This window comes from Bos javanicus, chromosome 23 (assembly GCF_032452875.1).
Source record: "Bos javanicus breed banteng chromosome 23, ARS-OSU_banteng_1.0, whole genome shotgun sequence".
NCBI lineage: Eukaryota > Metazoa > Chordata > Mammalia > Artiodactyla > Bovidae > Bos > Bos javanicus.
In genome coordinates this window covers 32,785,222-32,806,193 of record NC_083890.1, presented here as the reverse complement: position 1 = coordinate 32,806,193, position 20,972 = coordinate 32,785,222, and the positions used below count along the sequence as shown (strand labels likewise).

The following is a 20,972-nucleotide window of genomic DNA, read 5'->3' as shown; positions in this document are numbered from 1 at the left end:
CCCTGACCTGAAACTTTGGAATGATATGGTCACAGGGTCCCTTCTCTTAGAAGTAGTCCCGGTTATTTTCTGCAGAGTTGAAGAAATGGGCGCAGCAAAGCTGAATGGCTCACCTAGCATGGGATAGCTCGTTAGTGACTGCTGGTTTGTTAATGGTTGCCGTTTCTGTGCCTTTGCTCCATGGAGCCACTTACTTTAAGGTCTCCTGTCCTTGGCTGATTAACAATTTTCATGTAAATGCTAGCTGATGAAAGAGCCTGATGAGAGATACTTGAATCGATTGTCATTTAGCAAACACTTTTGGGAGGGTGAGTTACCAAGGTAAAGATGATTACTGTTACTGGGATAAAGATGATTAAAGTCTATCCTCTAAGAGCAAACAGTCCATCAAAGTGTTTTCAGGCCTGTCCTTTGTGGCTCAGACGGTAAAGAATCTGTCTGTAATGCAGGGGACCTGAATTTGGTCTCTGGATCAGGAAGATCCCCTGGAGAAGGGAATAGCAGCCCACTCCAGCATTCTTGCCTGGAGAATTCCATGGAAAGAAGAGCCTGGTGTGCTACAGTCCATGGGGTTGCAAAGAGTCCGACACAACTGCACAACTTTCACTTTCCCATCTTAAAGTTCTTTCTAGCCCAGTGATTCTAGATTATTCCCCCCCTCCCCCAAATTTTGCTATTTTTACATCTCCACAGAAATAAGTGCCTGGTGGTTAAACTACCATAGAAGGTGGGATACCAAGTTGTGGTGTATAGAGTCTAAGCAGGGGAATGCAGCCTGATTGATCCAGTTCATGTCAAGAGAGCATCATCAGATAGGTGGTTGGAGTAGAAATCTGGATGGTTTAGGGAAATGGCAGCAAATAGACCTGGAGGAGGGGGCAAGCACTCAACAGTAATGGGGCCATTCTGAGTATGGGCTAGGGTAGAGGGTAAGTCTAAAAGTCAGAGACTGAGTGGGGAGACTTGCAGTTAAAGGCACCAACCAAAGAAAGGGCCCTTTTCATGTGAATGTTCCTCCTCCAGAGGAACCACTTTTGGGCACTGGTTTTCCGTCAAGTGCGCAGCATGGTGTTGACTGGGTTGCTCAGACAAATGCTGTTTATCTGGGTAAAGACTGGTTTGTCATGTGGCTGATCTCTAGTGTATTGGGGATGGGCTGTCATCTCTTTTCCACCTAATGTATTCTGAGACCTTCCCTCTCCTATGGTTTTCCTGGAGCATCCATGAAGTTTGAAATCTTATTTTAGGCAGTTCAAATTACTCAGATATCCTTGCTTTAAGCATACGCACAAGTTTGAAGTAAATTCAGGTTTATTTTCTTTTATTCACATAGCTTTGTGGGGCACTATGGGGGGAGAGATGTGTCTATTCCTGGATTATCATTTAATATTAATGCCATCTTTCTGTGCAAATCTGAATGTTGTAAGAGTATTGGGAGGAAAAGGATTCATTTCCTAAGCAATCTGAAGAGGGGCCACATCTCTGAAGATTGGGTTACTGCAAAAGACGCATGGCTGGAGGAAGAACTGTTTACGAATTAATGACCAAGACAGTTACAATGTTTTTCTGATGTGGATGGAGCTTTGCATCACTCATAGTGAGACCCAGTGATATTCGTGACTAGGTTCTGTTCCTCCAAGAGCTTCAATGGGGGTAGTTCATTTGTTTGTGCTCAAAATTCACAGCCACACATGCCTCTTTAATGGCTCAGTGGTAAAGGGATGCACAAATATACAGAAAATAGATATTGGACAACGACCTGTTGTATATAGCACAGGGAACTCTACTCAGTATTCTGTAATTACCTACATGGGAAAAGAATCGGAAAAAGAATGAACTCATATATACATGCATAACTGAATCACTTTGTACATTTGAAACTACCACTAACTAGCATTATAAATCACCTATACTCCAATAAGGGCTTCCCTCGTGGATCAGACGGTAAAGCGTCTGCCTGCAGTGTGGGAGACCCGGGTTCGATCCCTGGGTTGGGAACATCCCCTGGAGAAGGAAATGGCAACCCACTCCAGTACTCTTGCCTGGAAAATTCCTTGGACTAAGGAGCCTGGTAGGCTACAGTCCACGGGGTAGCAAAGAGTTGGACACGACTGAGCGACTTCACTTCACTTCATACTCCAATAAAGTTTAAAACAAATGAAAAAAAGAACACACAAGTGGAGAAATCGGCACATGTATTAAAACAATGTGTATTCCCCTCCTCTCACAGAGATCTCCCTATGTAGGAGTGTCAGTCCTGTCCTTCCCTTGAGTTAATCGTTTTCTTAATGTGAAATGCTTAGGATGATAGACCAGTGCATCTTTTAATTACTGACTAGCTTGTTATTGTGGAGAAGGCAGCGGCACCCCATTTTCCAGTACTCCTGCCTGGAAAATCCCATGGACGGAGGAGCCTGGTGGACTGCAGTCCATGGGGTCGCTAAGAGTCAGACACGACTGAACGACTTCACTTTCACTTTTCACTTTCATGCATTGGAGGAGGAAATGGCAACCCACTCCAGTATTTTTGCCTGGAGAATCCCATGGACAGAGAAGCCTGGTGGGCTGCCGTCTATGGGGTCGCACAGAGTCGGACACGACAGAAGTGACTTAGCAGCAGCAGCAGCCTGTTATTGAGTGGAAATAGGCTGGCTTTTGAAAGCTTGATGTTAGTGAGGCTCATTTATGTGATGGTCACATGCAGAGGACACAGGCGTGCTGTCTTCAGGTTAGGAGCGGGGAGACTTGGATCAGACAGCTGCCTTTGTTCTGCCAGACCCTGTGCTAAGTGAAGTGTGACGTGGACAAGCTCTTTGAGGTGCATAGAAATTGTTGCCCGACATGAGAAGACTGAGGAATAAATCAGGTGACCCGTGGGCCAGGCGCCATAACTTGGTTTAAGGTGGCGATGACAAGCACTGATAGTGAGAGGCTCACCCCACAGTGGGGACTGCTGGGAACACAGGTGTAGAAACTGATGGATGAGGGTTCAGTTCTAACTCCTTTCAGTGTTGTTGCTGCTGCTGCTAAGTCGCTTAGGTCGTGTCCGACTCTGTGCGACCCCAGAGACGGCAGCCTACCAGGCTCCCCTGTCCCTGGGATTCTCCAGGCAAGAACACTGGAGTGGGTTGCCATTTCCTTCTCCAATGCATGAAAGTGAAAAGACTGCAGCCCACCAGGCTCCTGTGTCTATGGGATTTTCCAGGCAAGAGTACTGGAGTGGAGTGCCATCGCCTTCTCCGTCAGTGTTGTTAGGGCAAGTTAAATTAAACCTAAGTTTCCTTATCCATAACACAAGGATTATGGTACCTGCTGTACAGGATTAAATGCAGTATGTTAAGGGCCACAGACTTCACAGATATCACCCTTCCTTCCTTCTTCATCCCAGGTAGTTCTTAAGATGAAGAGCAGTTGTGACCTACAGTGTTGGGGGAAGTCATATCTTTAGATATGGATGTGCAAGATGCTATCTAAGTGGTCCAGAATGGAAGGCCAGTGTTTATGGCTAGAAATACCCTGGGTTCTCTGCTTGGACAGGTAAAATATGGATGACAGTGGTTGCCCAGCTCCTGGGGCTGCTGTTCCAAGTATATCTGCTCAGGAAAGATACTGGGCTTCCCATCTTTACCCTGTGTGCGAATGTGGGTGTAAACTGGCCCATGAACCAAAGAAGACCATCAACAGCCAAGGCCCCTTTGACCCAGGGATGCTGATAGGAGTCCTGAATAGAATGCCACCTTTTACTGAGGACTAGTGTGTGTTTTGGGGACTGGATGTGAGTTGACTTTCTGAAAACAGTTGCTAATTAGCAAGTTTTGTAAAAAAAAAAAAAAAAAAAAAGTCAGAGATTGGGAAACCAGATATCAAACCAGCCCTTGAACACTCAGAAAATAGACTGGCTTCTAATGAGTAGAAAACACAAGTTCTTTTAACTTATTAAATTTGAAAAGAACACTAATGAATGTAGAGGGATGGTTTGGATGGAGCCTGCTCTGTGTAGGTCCTTCATGTAATTGTTAGAGATTTCATAAACCAGATTATGCCTGAGGTGGGGGAAATTCTATATCCAATTCAGATGACTCATTGGTCTGTTACAGAAGTTAAAAAATGGTTTAGTGTGGCCTTTCAGAGACGTATTATTACTGTGATGCTTTTTTTTGTGTGTGTAAGCATTTTCAGTTTTATTGTTATAAGTTGCTGAAAACTATTTCCTTTGTATTTTTGAAAGTTTAATTTTGACACTGATATTTTTTACTAGAAGAGAAATTTCTTCCTAGTATCATTTCTTAAAGTGGAGAGTTATTTTAAAGCTAGGTATTAATATTATTATTACAGTAATACTTCATGGTTTATAGCCCTTCAGATATGCTATGCTTTCACAGGCACGTTATCCTTCCTGCTTGAACCTCACAACCCCTAGAAGTCAGTATTGTTTTGCCTTTTTTAAGCTGTGAGAAAAGATGACTTCTGAGTTAAGCCATATAGTTGAATCTAAGAAAAGTCTTCTCACTCGTGTTTAATAATCTGCTGGTTTTCTACATTGCCTTTTTTTTTTTTTTTTGTTAGAAGCACACTAAATCTAATCTTTTTTAAAATTTATTTTTAATGAGAGGAGAAATTGCTTTACAATATTGTGCTGGTTTCTGCCATACATCAACATGAATCAGCCATAGGTTTACATATGTCCCCTCTCTCCCATCTCACACCCTCTAGGTTGTCAGCAGTGGGTTTGTTGGGTCACGTAGCAAATTCCCACTGGCTAGCTATTTTACATAGGGTAATGTCTATGTTTCAGTGTTATTCGGAGAGGTATTATTTCTGGGTGAACCATGACTACTCTTATTATCATTAGACAGCTAATATTGAATTGTTGTAGTTGGCCAGGCTCTGTGCTTAAAAGCTCTTACATATATCCTTGCATCTAATCTTCACAATACTCATATATAGGAAGTGGATACTGTGTTGTAACCACTTACAGTTGAGGATGTGAGGTGTAGGGATATTAGATCATTTGCCCCAAACACGGCTTGGAAGCAGTGGAGCTAGCTCAGATGTGTCTGTCTTGAGAAGCACTGTGGCATCGTCTAGAATTACATCTGTAGGAATTGTCCGACATGTACAATTAATTCATGGGGTATATTTCTACAGCTTCCATTTCTGTCCTTCTGTCCTCTTTGTCTTTAGTTCTTTGCCTTAAAATCTATGTGTAAATCGTGCTAATTTAGCACTGTCTGTCATGACCCCACTGTGACTTGGTTCTTCCTGTGTCCCTTCTGATTGCTTTAGATTAACACACATCTGCCTGGAAGCTTTGTCTTTCTGCATGTCTTTGGAAGAATTAGAATCAGTCTTCCTGCCATGAAAGTGTCTCAGGCAATTAAAAAAATTTTTATTTATTTTTTCATATAATGATGGAGTGTTGACTAATTCTCCTTTCTTGTAAAATGCTTTGCATAGATTTTGTCCCTGCACCCAGCTGTACTTAATGGTATTGACCAAAATCGTTTTCAGAATTAAGATGAGGAATTTTTTTGGATTCACATCTTGAAGCTCCTTTCAAAACTTATAATTTGGGGGAAAAAATCTCTTATGAAGGAAACATGTTTTTCTTTTGCTAAGCCAAGTGATGCTGCACAGCTGGGAACCTTCTGGGTAGGGAACCCTTAGAAGAACAGAAGTCGCCTTCCTTCACTTATAGCATTTAAAATCATCCACCATCTCCATTCACATCTTCATTGTCATCTGGCAACATATCTGAAGTCCCTGCCTATGTAGCATTTTGCATATCACTAAAGTGGGGGTGAGGGAATTTTTGAATGTCTCTGCTCACTGAAAGGAAACATCAGCTTGGATTAGACCAGACTGCATTTTAAAAGACCAGGGTAGCTCAGCTGTTCTGAGGAGGCCCCTCTAGATTCCAAGAGGCATAAATTCCAAGATTTATGATATAAGTTCTAATTTTATGCATTTTCTAGATATTGAATAGTATTTTTGGCTTCATTTAGAATGTACTTAGTATATTTATGCTTATTTCATAGGAACTAACACATACTTGAACAATCTTGAATTATTTTAATGTTCTGTGTTTGTTTTATCTTTGCTTTTATAATATTGTTATGTCTCAGTTCAGATTTAAGAATGCTGATCAAGGCTGTATGTGTGTGTGGGTGTGCTCAGTTGCTCAGTCATGTCTGACTCTTTTGCAACCCCATGGACTGTAGCCTGCCAGGCTCCTCTGTCCATGGGATTTTCCAGGCAAGAATACTGGAGTAGATTGCCATTTCTTCCTTCAGGGGATCTTCCCAATTCAAGGGTCAAACCTGGGTCTCCTGCATTGCAGGCAGATTCTTTACCATCTGAGCCACTAGAGAAGTCAATAAAATATAAATAAATAAATAAATATATATATATATATAATTGTTATATATATTTTATGGTCTTTGCAGGTATCTTAGTGGTAAACAATCTGCCTACCAATACAGGAGACACAGGTTCCATCCCTGGGTTGGGAAGATCCCTGGAGGAGGAAATGGCAACCAGTGTTCTTGCCTGGAAAATCCCATGGACAGAGGAGCCTTGCGGGCTACAGTCTGTGGGGTGGAAAAGAGTCAGACATGACTCAGCAACTGAGTATGCACACATACATTTGTGTTATAACATATAATATATAACAATGATTATCCTCAAGTCTGTAGTGTCTAGAAACACATTGGAGTTGAAAAGTAAGGATAATTGACTTCTTTTAACTGTTTATGGGAGACATAATGCCATAGTAGTTATATGTAACATAGAAACACAGGCTTGCTTGCTTGTAAAAGGAATACACTTTTGTTCTTTGGCAAGTATCAAAGTATCCTAGTATAATTTGGCAAGTATACTAGGATTTAGTATCCTCATTCTCAAAATGAAGGAACTGACAACTTCCGACGTCAGCTGTAAATGGATTGAATTGCCCTGTTAATCTCTTGGGTCATGCAATTTAGTATATAACTGGGGTTAGCCCGAGTGTTTCCAAAGCAAGATTACTGGAAGCTCATTCTCCAGCTGTTGGGTTCGGAGATTATTCAAGAATGTTGCCCTGTCATTTGGATCTGGTTTGCTGAGGAATAAGCCAGCATCGTTATATGAGGCCATTTTGCTGATCGAGCCCCAGCCTAACAACTGCATCCTCTTCACTGTTCGGTTGGGGAGCCAGCGTCTTGCTTCAGGTGCCTTGCTGGACTTCTGGAAAGTCTGAGTCACAGGCTCCTAAGGACAGACACAGCAACCCTGTTTGTCTAGACAGCATTTTCTAGACCCAGATCTCAGCTCACTTGAATTTGGCAATCAAGGATTTACATGTAGTCTTTTTTTTTCTTTCTCATTTTCAAGTGATTTCTCTTTTTATGTCTTCCTAAGTTCTGCTCTTTTCCAACAAAACTATAGATTGACGCTGTACAATGTTGTTGTTTAGTCACTTAGTTGTGTCTGACTCTGTGACCCGGTAGACTGTAGCCTGCCAGGCTCCTCTGTCCATGGGATTTTCCAGGCAAGAATACTGGGGTGGGTTGCCATTTCCTTCTCCAGAGGCTCTATCTGACCCAAAGATTGAACCTGTGTCTCCTGCATTGGCTGGAAGATTTTTAACCACTGAGCAACTAGGGAAGCCCTACAGTGTACAGTGGGCTGCCTTTAATCTTCCTCTGCCTTGATTTTCTCAACTGGAAAATGGTGATACTAACTTCAGCTCCTTCATCTGTTTTGGGAAGAAAAATGAGATAACTGATGCCATAAAGTTCTTTTTAATTTAGAGCAGGAGGGAAACTCAATTATAATAAGAATCTTGTATCTTTATTTTTATGGGGCATTTACAATGTTAGCATTGAATACAAATCAGGGAGGGAAATCTCATTTTGAATGTCGTTGATAGAATGATGGCCAAGAAGGTATTAGAGGTGCATGCAAAAGCTAAGAAAATGTGTTTAAAAATGATGAACACCAAGCCATCTAATATTTCTTTTCAAGAAGGAGAATTAGATGGTGACTGTAGGGTGTAATAAAAAAAAATAATGTATATTTTGGGATTTTCCAAATCTATTCTGTATATATCCTTTTAATTTGATTTCAAGAGTAAAAGTGTTATGTAATGTTCAGGAATGTTTCGCTGTGTGGGGAGCTCTGTATGGTTCAGTATGGTAGCTACTAACAACAAGCGGCAACATTTTAACTAAAATTAATTAGAATTAAATTAAAATTTTAGCTACTCAGTCACACTAGTCACATTTGAAGTGCTTAGTAACCACACATGGCTAGTGGCTACAGTATTGAAGAGTCCAGATGTAGAGCATTTCCAGAAGATTCTGTGGGATAGGACTGCTCTAGAGAAACTGAAAAAAGGGAAGGTAAATTCCCTTCTTCCTCTTCCCCACAGCTGCATTTTATAATCTCTGGCCTTATATTATTATATTGTAAAAGCACAGTTGAAATTTTATGAAGGGACACAAAAATCCTGGAACCAGTTCTTTGCTCTCTATTTGCTTTTCTTCCATAATTATTTTCTTACGTAAGTAACAGATTACCTAGACCAATCCAGTAGTCCTCAAATCATGTGCCACATTCACTTGTTTTATAATTATTTCACAGGCATAAACCAAACTGTTGCCTCTAACAAAATAACTAATATATTCCAAATCCACTCTGTCCACAAATCCATCCGGGCTCTACCATCAACATATATCCAGGATCGGGCCCTTTTTGTCCACTCCACTGATCACTCTGGCCCCAGCCATCATCACCTCTCTTGTAAATTATTGCTGATGCAGCCTGAATGGGTTCTTGCTTCCCCTCCTGCCCTTTCACCCACTTTCAAGCCTGTTCTCAACAGAGAGATCATTTTAAATATCAGGTCACCTTACTCTTGTACGCAAAATTCCTGGCAGCTTCTCCTTTTATTCCAAGTAAAAGCGAAAATGTGGACAGTGGACTTTAGGGCCTCATGGGTCTCACGGCCCCCTCTGACATCACCATTGCATACTCCCCTGAAGCTACAGTAAGCTCTTCTTTCTTCTCCAATTATCAAAAGTTTATTCTTGTCTTGGGCTTGCCTGGCGGCTCAGTGGTAAAGAATTTGCCTGTCAGTGCCAGGAGACGAGGGTCCAATCCCTGGGTTGGGAAGATCCCCTGGAGAAGGAAATGGCAACCCACTCCAGTATTCTTGCCCGGAGAATCCCATGGACGGAGGAGCCTGGTGGGCCCCAGTCCATGGGGTCGCAAAAGAGTCTGGCATGACTTAGCAACTAAGCAAAAATTCTTACCTCAGGAGTATGCTGTTGGCTTTTGCCATTTCCTCTGTCTGGCCCACTTGTTCAAGATGTCCACCTAACTCATTTCTTCACTTCTTTTAGTCCTTTTTCAACATGATTTCGTAATGAGGTCTCACCAAACTATTTAAAAATGTCACCAACACCACCCCTTCTCCAGTCCCCATACAACCCTCATTCTTCACTTCCCCTACTAGGCTTTTCTCCACAACACTTATCACCATCTGACATACCTCAGTGTGTGTGTGTGTGTGTGTGTGTGTGTGTGTGTGTGTGTGTGTGTGCGTGCGTGCTTTTCTCCACAACACTTATCACCATCTGACATACCTCAGTGTGTGTGTGTGTGTGTGTGTGTGTGTGTGCGCGTGCGTGCGTGCTTTTCTCCACAACACTTATCACCATCTGACATACCTCAGTGTGTGTGTGTGCGTGCTTTTCTCCACAACACTTATCACCATCTGACATACCTCAGTGTGTGTGTGTGTGTGTGTGTGCTTTTCTCCACAACACTTATCACCATCTGACATACCTCAGTGTGTGTGTGTGTGTGTGCGCGCGCACGCTTTTCTCCACAACACTTATCACCATCTGACATACCTCAGTGTGTGTGTGTGTGTGTGTGTATGTGCTTTTCTTCACAACACTTATCACCATCTGACATACCTCAGTGTGTGTGTGTGTGTGTGTGTGTGTGCTTTTCTTCACAACACTTATCACCATCTGACATACCTCAGTGTGTGTGTGTGTGTGTGTGCTTTTCTCCACAACACTTATCACCATCTGACATACCTCAGTGTGTGTGTGTGTGTGTGTGTGTGTGTGTGTGTGTGGTCTGTCTCCTCCCAGTAGAATATACACTGTTTGAAGGCAATGCTTTATGTCTTTTTCATCTTTAGTGTCTGCAAGGTAGACCCTCAATGATAATCTAATGAATGAAAGAAAGACTTAAGTGAATGACAGTTATGATAAATCATGGGCTTTCCAGGTGGTGCTAGTGGTACAGAACCTGCTTGCCAATGCAGGAGACATAAGAGACCAGGGTTCGATCCCTTGGGTGGGAAGATCCCTAGAGGAGAGCATGATAACCCACTCCAGCATTCTTGCCTGGAGAATCCCATGGACAGAGGAGGCTGGCAGGCTGCACTCCATGGCGTCACACAGAGTTGGACACGACTGAAGCGACTTAGCATGCACATGATAAGTAATACCAAAAAGAACAGGATAGATGCATCGAAAAGAGTACTTTTTGGGAACCCAAGTGTGCTAGTTTAATGAGATTCATTTTAGCAAGAGACACAGAAACACAAAGACACACCATCCAGCATCATCTTTCCTCTACCCTGTTCCCCTCTGAGAGGGCTCTGGGATGAGGCTGCGCTCTCTGAGGGCTCTGCCAGGAGCCTATGGACTTCTCCTTCCCACTCTTGAGGGGCCACATAGGGGAGAGTTTGGACCAGGGCTGCAGGAGTTGTATGGGGACAACTTTAAAAAAAAAAGGACTTGGGGCTCCAGCTGGGCTGATCCTTCAGCAGAGTAACCAGTCCTTCAAGATGACCATGACACTCGAAGGCAGGAAAAAGGGTCCCTCTTGGTTGTGGAGCTGGACTCCACGGGTGTGTGTGCTGAGCGAAGGGGAACAGAGCAGGGAAGGGGCCAACCATAGTTTGCTGCCTTAGGAGGGAGGTGATGAGCTATAGAAACAGAAATCTAGAAACATGGAGGCAGAGAGTTCCCTTCCTGCACTGGGAAGCTGGTGATGCCAGACTGGGGCACCGGCCTGTTTTCTGGCATAGCTGGGGAGAAGGGAAAGCTTGGCAATGGTTGGGAGCAAAAACAAACAAAAAAATTAAAGGGATCACTTACAGTTTGCTGGTTCCCACTGAGGCTGGGAGGAGGAGACACAAACAAGCCGAGAGTCACTTGCTCACTTCTAGTTAAAGGGCGGAGCAGTAGCAGTGTTCAGGGGAGGCCAGCTTTTCACTTCCTCCCATCGTGCAAAGACTGGGTTTAGCTTCAAGAGCTCTGCCCCCAGCTTTCGCTTCATCTTGCAACTTTGAGCCGTTTGGCACAATGCTCGGGTGGGGTTCTTTGAACAGATGAGTGATATTCCTGTGTTCCCAGAGCAAAAACGTTTCTCCGTATAGCAAATTTCATTTATCTGAAGCTTCAAGAAGGAAAAACATGCTCTATTTTTTAAAATAGGTTTCCTCTTTTTGCCATGTCCTTTCATTATGCACTGGTTTTTTAAAGGATAAATTTTCTTCTGTTTAAATGGTCTATTAATTGTCACTAAAATAACATGTGATTTTTTCCCCCTATATTTTGTGTGAAGTCTGCCTGTCAGTACCCCAACCCACCCTTTGTAAATTGTTTTGTTGATTTAACTGTTTGCTCTGTTGGCACAATCAAGGGCAAAATCAAGATCTAGAAAGCCTTAGGACACCTGAAATCATTTATTGGAATGGATTTTGCTTTCCCTGCCTCCATTGCTAGAAATGGTATTGCCAGCCTGTGGGAGTTGCAGAAGACTAGAGTCTTTCTGGAGTGAATTTATGAGTAAAGAAGTTCTTTGAACACAGTAGGCAAAAGCAGGGATGTCAGCATTTGGCATTTCTAGAACTTTCCTCTGTTTAGGTTATCTTTTTCTTTTTCTATTTCTCTTTCTTTTGGCAGCTGAGTTGGGGATCAGCTAGTATTAATGTATCTGTTTGAACTGGGTTGAGGTGAGCTGCAAACAACAAATTTTCAGGTACTTCCCATATAGGATATGACTATTAAATAGGAAGGATGTGTCAATTATGTGGTAGGCATCAGGAATAATGAGGCAAAACTGAATTTTTACAATTGGATTCACAATTATAGCAACTTTTTTTTTAACCTTCTGAGATCTTGCATTTTCATAGCTGGAAAGGAGGTAAGGAAGAGGAGTAAACCTTGACAAAGACAGATATGGTCCCTGCTCCCAAGTACCTTACAGTCTGGTGGGGATGGTAGATATTAAATATATAACTCCACTAGTAATTAAAATTGTGATAGGTATTACTGAGGAAAGGAGCAAATACTGTGAGAATATATGATCGGGAGGCCTGCTGTAGTCTGGACTTTGTTAGGGAGGTTCTTTAGGTGGGGCTCTGAAGGATGAGTAGATGTGATCAGGGGAAGGTAAAGCAAAGAGGCAGAAGGAAGAACGGTTGGAGCAGACGGTGGGACCAGCAGAAGGCCAGTATGGCTATAACTGGAGGGGATGGGGTCGGGAAGGAGAGGGAGTGAAACGAGGCTGCAGGTACAGGCAAGGACCAGCGTAGTCATGCGGAGCCACTAAAGAGCTTGAGTAGAGAAGTGATAGGATAAATGATTGGATGTTTAGAAGATCGCATCAAGATCCTTTATGGGCAGTTGATTTGATGAGGCAAGATGGCTCTGTGGGGAGGCTGCTCAAAGTGTTACAGGAGCAAGATGATGGTGGCCTGGGGTAGAGTCATTGTATTGGAACTGGAGAGAAGTGAGTGGATTTAAGAGATGTTTCAATTGCATTGAACTTGGTGAATGACTGAGATTCCATTGATGATGCCTGGATTTCTGGCTTGAGAAGCTGTATGGATTGCCATGGCTCATTACTGAGCTCAAACGCTTAGTGAGGAACAGATTCTGAAAGAAAGATCACATGCTGAGTTTAAGGGTTGAAGTAGAGTTAGAGCTGATGATTTAAGACAGGTTTGGGCTGCACAGGAACTTGGGAGCCCTCTGGGATTCACTGAAGTCATGGGAGAAAATGGAAGGTAGCAGGGAGTGGGGAATGGACATGACCAGGGAGGTGGGTGGAGAAATCAGTGGAAAAAAGAATTCAAGCACAAGGGGCTATATCAGCGTTAAGGTGGTATCTAGTTCGGCTGTGAAATCTAAGTCAGCTCTGCCCATTACTAAGGAGAAATCTCATTAGGAAATGCTGAAAACTATATGTGGGGCTTAGCAACAAAGAGGTGGTTGGGACCTCAGGGGAGCTGTGGGGACAGAAGCCAGTTTTGAACAATAGGTTGCATTCGAGGCAGAAGAATGAATCAGGTACAGATCCTTTTTTGAGAAGTTAGGAGCAGGGAGGGGGTTAGATGGAGCTACAAGAGGGGTGTAGAATCCAGGATACAGATCTAGATCTTGGGAATCCTGTATCTGGACGTTTAGATATGGAACAGAAGACATAGTTACATAAACCTCTGCAAATGTGGGTGGGGTATAATCCAGAGTCAAGGCAAGGGGATAGGCATTTACCTCCAGCAGTTCAGAAGAAGGGGACAGATGGAGCCTCAGGAGCAGGCAGGTGGGGAGGGTTAGAGTGGGATGGTCAGCAGTACCATTCTGATGAAGTCTGTGTACTCAGTGGTGCAGGAAGGAAGCAGAATCAGTTTGTAGGCTAGCTCTGTTCTCCAGCTGTGCCTGGAAGCCACCATGGCAAGCCTGGGATAGGCAGATGGGTGGGTTCATCCAGGGTTGAGGTTTTTCCTCTGTGGGAGTAATGAAAGGACAGGGAACACACAGACTGAAGGTATTAACAGTAAAGGAATGATTTCAGTGGGGTTTTAATGGGATGAAGATGGCTGGGAGGATGTAGGATGGTCAGTGACCAGCAGTGTGGGGTAGTGGGCACAGCTGAGTGGAGGAAGACGCATGTACTTTGCTAAGTGTGCGGCGTGTGTATGAATCACCTGGGGATCTTATTAAACTGCAGATCCTGATGCAGTAGGTCTGGATTCCCAGATTATGCATTTCTAACAAGCTCCTAAGTGCTGCTAGCCCCTCTGGTCCTTAGATCACACTGAAGGAGAAATGAGAGGGTGGTGGTCCAAGAATGGGATGCCTGAGCTGGGAATCATAGAGCGGACAGATAGCACAGCCCAGGGAATGACTAAGTGGACCACCAGAAGGTCAAAGAATGAGACGGGCCGGCTGGTCATCAAGTCTCTCAGGATGCGTGACAGTGATGCTAGCACTTACTGTTGGCAACACTGTTCTAGGCACCTCAGGTATAGTCTGTTGTTTAATCCTCACAACGGTCTGCCATGAGGTATTGATACCCATGATGATCCCTTATTTTACAGACAAGGAAAGTGAGACCCAGAGAAGCCTTTCCCCAAATCACCCTCACTTGTGAGTGGAGGAGTCAGGATTCACACTGTGGCCATAAAATTCTAGAACATCTTCAGAGTCCAGTGCCCTTATGTGAATGGATGCATTGCTTATCTCTGATGATGGAAGCTGGAGGGGGGATGGTATATAGACATTTTTAGCCAGATGTTAGCATCATCAGTGAATAAAGTTAAGAGAGTGCTAGGGTTTTGGTAAACTATCCCTTTTAATCCTCATCTAGAGCCATACCCATTTTACAGGTAAGAAAAATAAGACTCAGGGAGAGATGGCAAGTGAATTCAAATTGGTCCAAAGCCTCTTCTTCCTCTGTATCAGGTTTCACTCTTATCACCACCCAGACATGGAAGTTCTTTTCTAATTCTCAGATAGGCTATAGTTACCATGGGAATAATTTCTTCCTGCACTGAAAGCTGCATCCTGGAGATGATGTGTGGTAAACAGGTGACTGAGTGGGAGCCAGGGCATCTGGGCTTGGCTCTGTCTCTGACTAGCAGGTGTGCGCATGTGTCTATAGGTCTCAGTTTTTTTTAATCCCTATGGATCCCTTTCAGAGCTGTATTCAATAAGTATGATGTCAGTTAGAATGACTCCTTTCATACTAATGTTTACTATAGACTTAGCACTTGATAACTTGATAGGTAATCCCCGATTCTTACACAAGGATAAATATTGTCTCTGAATTAGAAATGAGGATACTGCAGCCTGGAGACTTACAGGAACCTGCCAACTTCCTCTCTGCTCACAAAATGCTAAAGCTGGGGTTTCTCTGAGGTTTTTGAATCCAAAGCTCATGTTCTTGCTATCCAAGCTTGCTTCCTCAACCTCTTCTGTATCCTCTTGCTTATGGGTGTAGATGGTGCCATTAGCCAGCTTTATCAAACTTTCAATACCTGGACCCAGAGAAGAAATGCATTTTATGTTGATTTTGAGAAGCAACCCCCCTGCATGCACGTCAGCATGCGCGTGCACACACACACACATGCACACATACACATATACACACACATGTGTACCGTGTGCACACTGATACCTCTGAAACAGAAGTTTCATGAAGCAATGCTTATGGTTTGTATTAGCAATGCTCTTAATTTTCTTTTCACTTCCAGTTCAGTTTAATCTATTTTATTAATATGCTTGTTAAACTCTACCAAATTGATTTAACTACGTACCAATGGGCTGTAGCCCTCAGTTTGAAAATTATGTGCACATCCGGATTTCTCAATATAATTACTCCAGATCTTTACCCCCTGCTCAAAATCAACATAAAATGCATTTCTTCTCTGGGTCCAGGTATCTTTACTCCCTGTTTCTTCTTATGGAATGTAATGAAAAATATCTCTCGACCTGATAATTTCTGTAACAGTGTTAAATCTAAATCAATGCTTGCCCTCACCCATCTGCCATCCATACATCTGTAGAGTGAAAAACTATTTCATATATTTGTCCTGAGAGCAGGAATGAAAATGTATGCTTTTTTTTCTTGCTGAAAATACTAATTAACAAAAAGTGAAGAATAAGGAAGTGACATTTGTCCCTCCTGGACTTGAGAAGATGGGGATAGAAGAACCTCTCTTGTGGGCTGATAAATTGAAAGGGTGTAGGGTGGGGAGGGACCGCAGCATTAGAATTCTGGTAAATGATGAGTGAAACTTACTTCATGTTCATCTGTGCCATGTAGCTGTCTAACTACTATTACTGTTGGACTTGTCCAAGGCTGCGTGTTTATTGGACTCCTTTATGTACCAGGTCTTGTTCTGAGTACCTCACCTGTTATCTCAGCAGTTGTATTGTCTCCATGTTTTTACAGGTGGGGAGACCAAGGCATGGAGAGGTTAAGTGACCTGCCCAAGGTCACACAGCTAGTAGGGATTGGTCTCGGGGGGATTCATATCCAGGGAGGCTGCCCCTGGAGCTCATGGTCTTTATCATTAAGCTGTAACTGTCACATCTTTCAGGTAATTCTTTGTTAGGCACCATGCCCAGAACAGGGTTCTCACTTCTGGGTTTTGAATCCTGAGAAGAATCACACAGGGAAGAAAAATGGTTGGTATCCATTCACTCCACAAGGGCTGCCAGAAGGGACTTACCACTTGAGGGAAGAAGTTCTTGCTTCTCAAATTGGTAGAGTTGATTTAGTTTCTTTCTCTCTTGAGCTCTGGTTTTTAATTTAAAAGAAAACCAACAACTTTCAAAAAAAAAATGAGAGCTACCCATTTCCTTTAAATAAATTTATTTGTGCTTAAAATTTCACTGTCAGAGAAAAAAACAAAAATGGGAACCCTGATAAATGCAGACAGTTGTTTGACTCTTCCTGGTCTGTTTTCTCATCTTTAAAATAAAGGAATTGCATACGCCCATCCCTAGATCCCTCTTAACTGTGATCTTTCGCTAGAATTGGGTGCTAGTGACTCATGACATTTTCAGGAAGAGACCAGCTGGCCCCATGTTAGGGAAGCAGGAGAAGGTTTGTTAACGTGACCTTTGCATTCATGTTGTATGTTTTCTATATGTTTTACATGACTGTGATTCTACTGTTGGTGAATTCATTTAAACCATAAACATAACAATGATGACTAGCAGAGGTTCCTTCCCAAGGGTGCCTCGTGCAGACCACGGAGACCTCAGTGCTGAGAGGTCTGGGCAGAAACTCTGTGCCAGGTGAGTACCTTAACGTGACCTTCCTGGACCTGGCACTAGCAGTTAGATTCATCTTCACTCTTAGCCTAAGAAGTGGTCCCATTCCAGGGATTATGATCACGCCATTATTCTGCCTTTAAAAGCATGTCATTATCAAAGAATCAGTACAACCCATTCCAGAGTTTTGTATCAGACAGTGCTTTGAAAAGAAGATCTGAAATGTCAATGACATCAAGAAGACTTGAAGTTGTTTGAAAGTAGCCGTGTGTTCATCCGTGGGAAAAAATTAGAGATGCTTGTTTTCTTTCACGCTTTGATGAAGCCTTACAACTTGCAATAAAGGGACTGTGGGAAGAATGAAGCAATTGTTTCTGACAAGCTGTATGTAAACATTGCATTTCTGCATAATGACATAACCAGGTGAAAAGAAATGGATTTGCACAGGTGTTAGAGTACAAAGGTTTCCCCTGAAACTAGACATCTGAAGACAAAAACCCACCTCCAGTGGCTCTCTCCTGCTACCCGCCAATTGAGGGAGCATCTGTCCTTCCTGGAAGGAGAGACCCATGGAGGAGTTAATTCATCTCAGCAAGTATTTACTGGTGACTTACATTCCTGGCAGTCCACGCAGAGCAAAGAGAAGCAGGGTCTGAGAACTGGGTCAGACCCACAGTGGGTCTGAGCCATAACCCAGCGTGTAGGAAGGTAACTCAGACATCTGTTCCAACCCCCTTATTTTAAGCTTGGGTGACTTGAGATTCACACAGATAGTTAACTTGTTCAGACTCAGGTCATTTGTCTAGCTTGAGATCAGACCCAGCCTAAATCTAGGAACTCTGTTCTTAGTATAATTGACATGAGTAATATTATTATAATATTGTAATATAAATAATAAGAAACACCTGCTTTCCATACGCTGGCCCCTTCTGTATGCTGTCAGTACTTTACATACGTTTACTTAGTGACACGCAGTGACTCATTTAACCCTCATGGCTCCCTGAGGTATACATCATTGCTTCTATTTTACAGAAGAGGAAACTGAGGCAATGAGAAAGGGAAGTAGTTTGCCCCAAGTCACGCAGATAGTAAATGGTGACGTTTGGATCAAAACCCAGGCAACCTGATCCCAGAGTTTCCCCTCTAAACCACTAGGCAAGGGGTCAGCAAACCTATACTTTCTGTAAAGGACCAACCGGATAGTAAATATTTTCGCCTTTGTGAGCCATAAGCATCTCTGTTGCATCTGCTCAGCTCTGTCTTCGTAGTGTGAAAGCAGCTGGAGACCACCAGTTAAATGAATGGGTGTGGCCGTGTCCCAATAAAACTTTATTTATAAAAACAGGCGGGGCTGGATCTGTAGTTTTCAGATCCTACACTGGACTATGCCACCTCCTAGGGCACACTTATAAATGGCATTAGGAGAGATACAGATGTCTGAGGAGTGTGGTGATCTGGTTTTACAAGGCATTTGGGGCCAGAAATTGCACTAAAACAGTATGGTTTTTGTATTCCTTTTGGGTCTAGTGTCCTGCTTTGGCCAGAGAGAGTGATGGTCATCAAAGCCGTGTGCAGTGGGTTGTTAGGAGGCTGAGAGTCAGAAGAGGCTTTTTATTCTCCCTCAGCTTTCTGGTGACCTCGCATAAGTCCCTTAGCACCTGTCACTCAGAACTCTCCTCAATGGTGATAGCATTCCTTGCCACCTGTCCCTCTCCTTCTCTGAAGTGTATGTCTTGGATTAATGAAGTCTTGTCCGAGATGTACTTGGAGCTGTGAGTTTGGAAGAGAGGAAACGTAGTAAGTGACAGTCATCGTTTAGCTAGCTTGCACATGAGCATTTTGGGGATATGAGACCATCGATCTTACGTTTGGCAGGAAGGGCCCAGTTTTAAATGAAAGGCACTTTTGGTAATGTGCGGGAGAGAATGTGGACGGAGGGGCCATAAATTTATGTGTTGCCTATGCAGCGGTAGACTTTAGGTAATGGCATTCTTTAGAGGGTGAAACATACTTATTTCTGTTTTTAGCAAGTGTGCAATGAGAGGATTCCATGGCCTACCTCATTATGTATCATCTCCGTAAGGAAATTTAGGCTTCTCTGCTAAGCTGTGCGTCTTAACATGAGGGAGGATTTTTATAAATGTTTCCAAGTGAAATTTTGAAGTTAAAAGTTGAACCAAGAAGCCTCAAAGGGAACCAAGCTGCTGCTTGCATTTCAATGAAGGGGAGAGGAAATTCATTATAGAGGTTGAAAATGTGGTTTGCATGCTAAGACTCTGGTGGAAGAATGGGCCTCCCGGACCGGGTGGGAGGGAAATTCTAGTTTGCCCTTTGTGGTTAAGGTTTCTTTACTAAGTACACATAGACCTTCTAATGCTCCCCCTGCCTTTTTTTTTTTTTTTTCATTTTTTTAAAGCTTTGTAAGAACATTTTTCTTCAAGTTTAAAGATACATCTTGAACTGAAAATTTCAGCTTGTCTCAGAATCTTTGTTTCTTTTCCCAATTGTTTGTTTTGTTCTCTTGACAAAAACTATTTAAAAATTCAATACATGTTAATCTTTGGGAATCTAAACTTAAGATGCTCTCACACCAATTAAATTGATATATTCAGTGGAGATGTTCTTGGTACTGGGCTAGGTCTCTATTAATAGGGTTGTATCTTACTGTAAACAATAGCATCAATCCTGCAGAGCAACATTCTTCTGGTTCTACAGGTGAGCAGACTGAGAAGCTAACTCTGTGAGAGTGAATCAGCTAGAAAGTGGCAAAGCCATAACTGGATTCTGTCTTCCTAATTCCAAAACCCCAGCAAGTAGGGCGACCAAACGTCCCAGTTTCTGGGATGCAGGATTCTCAGAGCTAAAACTGGAAATGGAGATTGTGGTCACCCTGCCCAGAAGAGGCTTGCTATCCCAAGTGTCAAGGGAGTGCTCACTCATGACCAGGAAGCACGTCCTCATACACCACAGGGGGGTTTTCCTCTGCGATGTCTCCCCTCACCTGCTGGAAGCCACGTGTGTGCACCGTAAGACCTCTAGGGCCACAACTCCTAGGGCATCTTGGCCCCAAAGAGGAAACCTAGGAGCCTGAGTTCGTTGGGATTTCCAGCTTGCTGCTGCTGCTGCTGCTGCTAAGTCGCTTCAGTCGTGTCCGACTCTGTGTGACCCCATAGATGGTAGCCCACCAGGCTCCCCTGTCCCTGGGATTCTCCAGGCAAGAATACTGGAGTGGGTTGCCATTTCCTTCTCCATTTCCAGCTTGAATGTAGCCCTATTTATCAGTCCAGTTTGGGTTGATAGAGCAAAAGGCACAATTCTTAGAATGGTAGCATCCATAGTTTTGCACATGTGCTTCAAAATATTGCTATGCTCTTGTGCTCACAAGTGAGCCTATTGTTTGAAAGGCTGGGTAAGCACTGGAGAATTTTACCCCTTCTATTCCATCTCCTTCCAGGCTTTCTAAGGACAATTCGTTTGCCTTTGGGGATCAGATCAGACCACCGGAAATGGGGGCCAGCCAGCACAAAGCTTCTCCTCTCAAAGCCTGAACGTTTCTTTTCAAGCAAATGATTTTGACCTGTGTCCAGCTGCCAAAGGGCACTGTGTACTTAGGCTGCCTTTAAAATATTTCTAAAGAAAGGTTGGCATGCAGGGCCACAGATTGTGAGCACTGTTGTTGCCAGAGTGAAAGCAGAAGTGATCATTAGAACATTATGCATCTACATATGGTCAAGAGATTGTTCTTTATGCAAAAGGTGAATCTGTGTGAACACACGGTTTTTTTTTTTCTGTTTTAAAAAATATACTGAGCCAGGGCCCTGTCAGTGGCCCCTGGAAACCCCCCTGGTGACTTTCCAGGAAAGGACAGATCAAAAGCAGGCAGGGAGGTCACTTGAT

The 20,972-nt window shown here is 43.2% G+C and overlaps 2 protein-coding genes across 8 annotated transcripts in view; one reads left to right on the top strand and one right to left on the bottom strand.

Moving 5' to 3' along the window:
* The window catches only part of LOC133236957 (cytidine monophosphate-N-acetylneuraminic acid hydroxylase), a 294,937-nt gene extending 283,673 nt beyond the window's left edge, over window positions 1-11,264 (bottom strand). The window contains exon 1 of the mRNA XM_061399275.1: window positions 11,163-11,264. The gene's annotated coding sequence lies outside the window, so the exon portion shown is untranslated. The remainder of the gene's footprint in view (window positions 1-11,162) is intronic.
* The window catches only part of CARMIL1 (capping protein regulator and myosin 1 linker 1), a 307,561-nt gene that overhangs the window by 104,040 nt on the left and 182,549 nt on the right, over window positions 1-20,972 (top strand). The gene's annotated exons all lie outside the window — the stretch shown is intronic.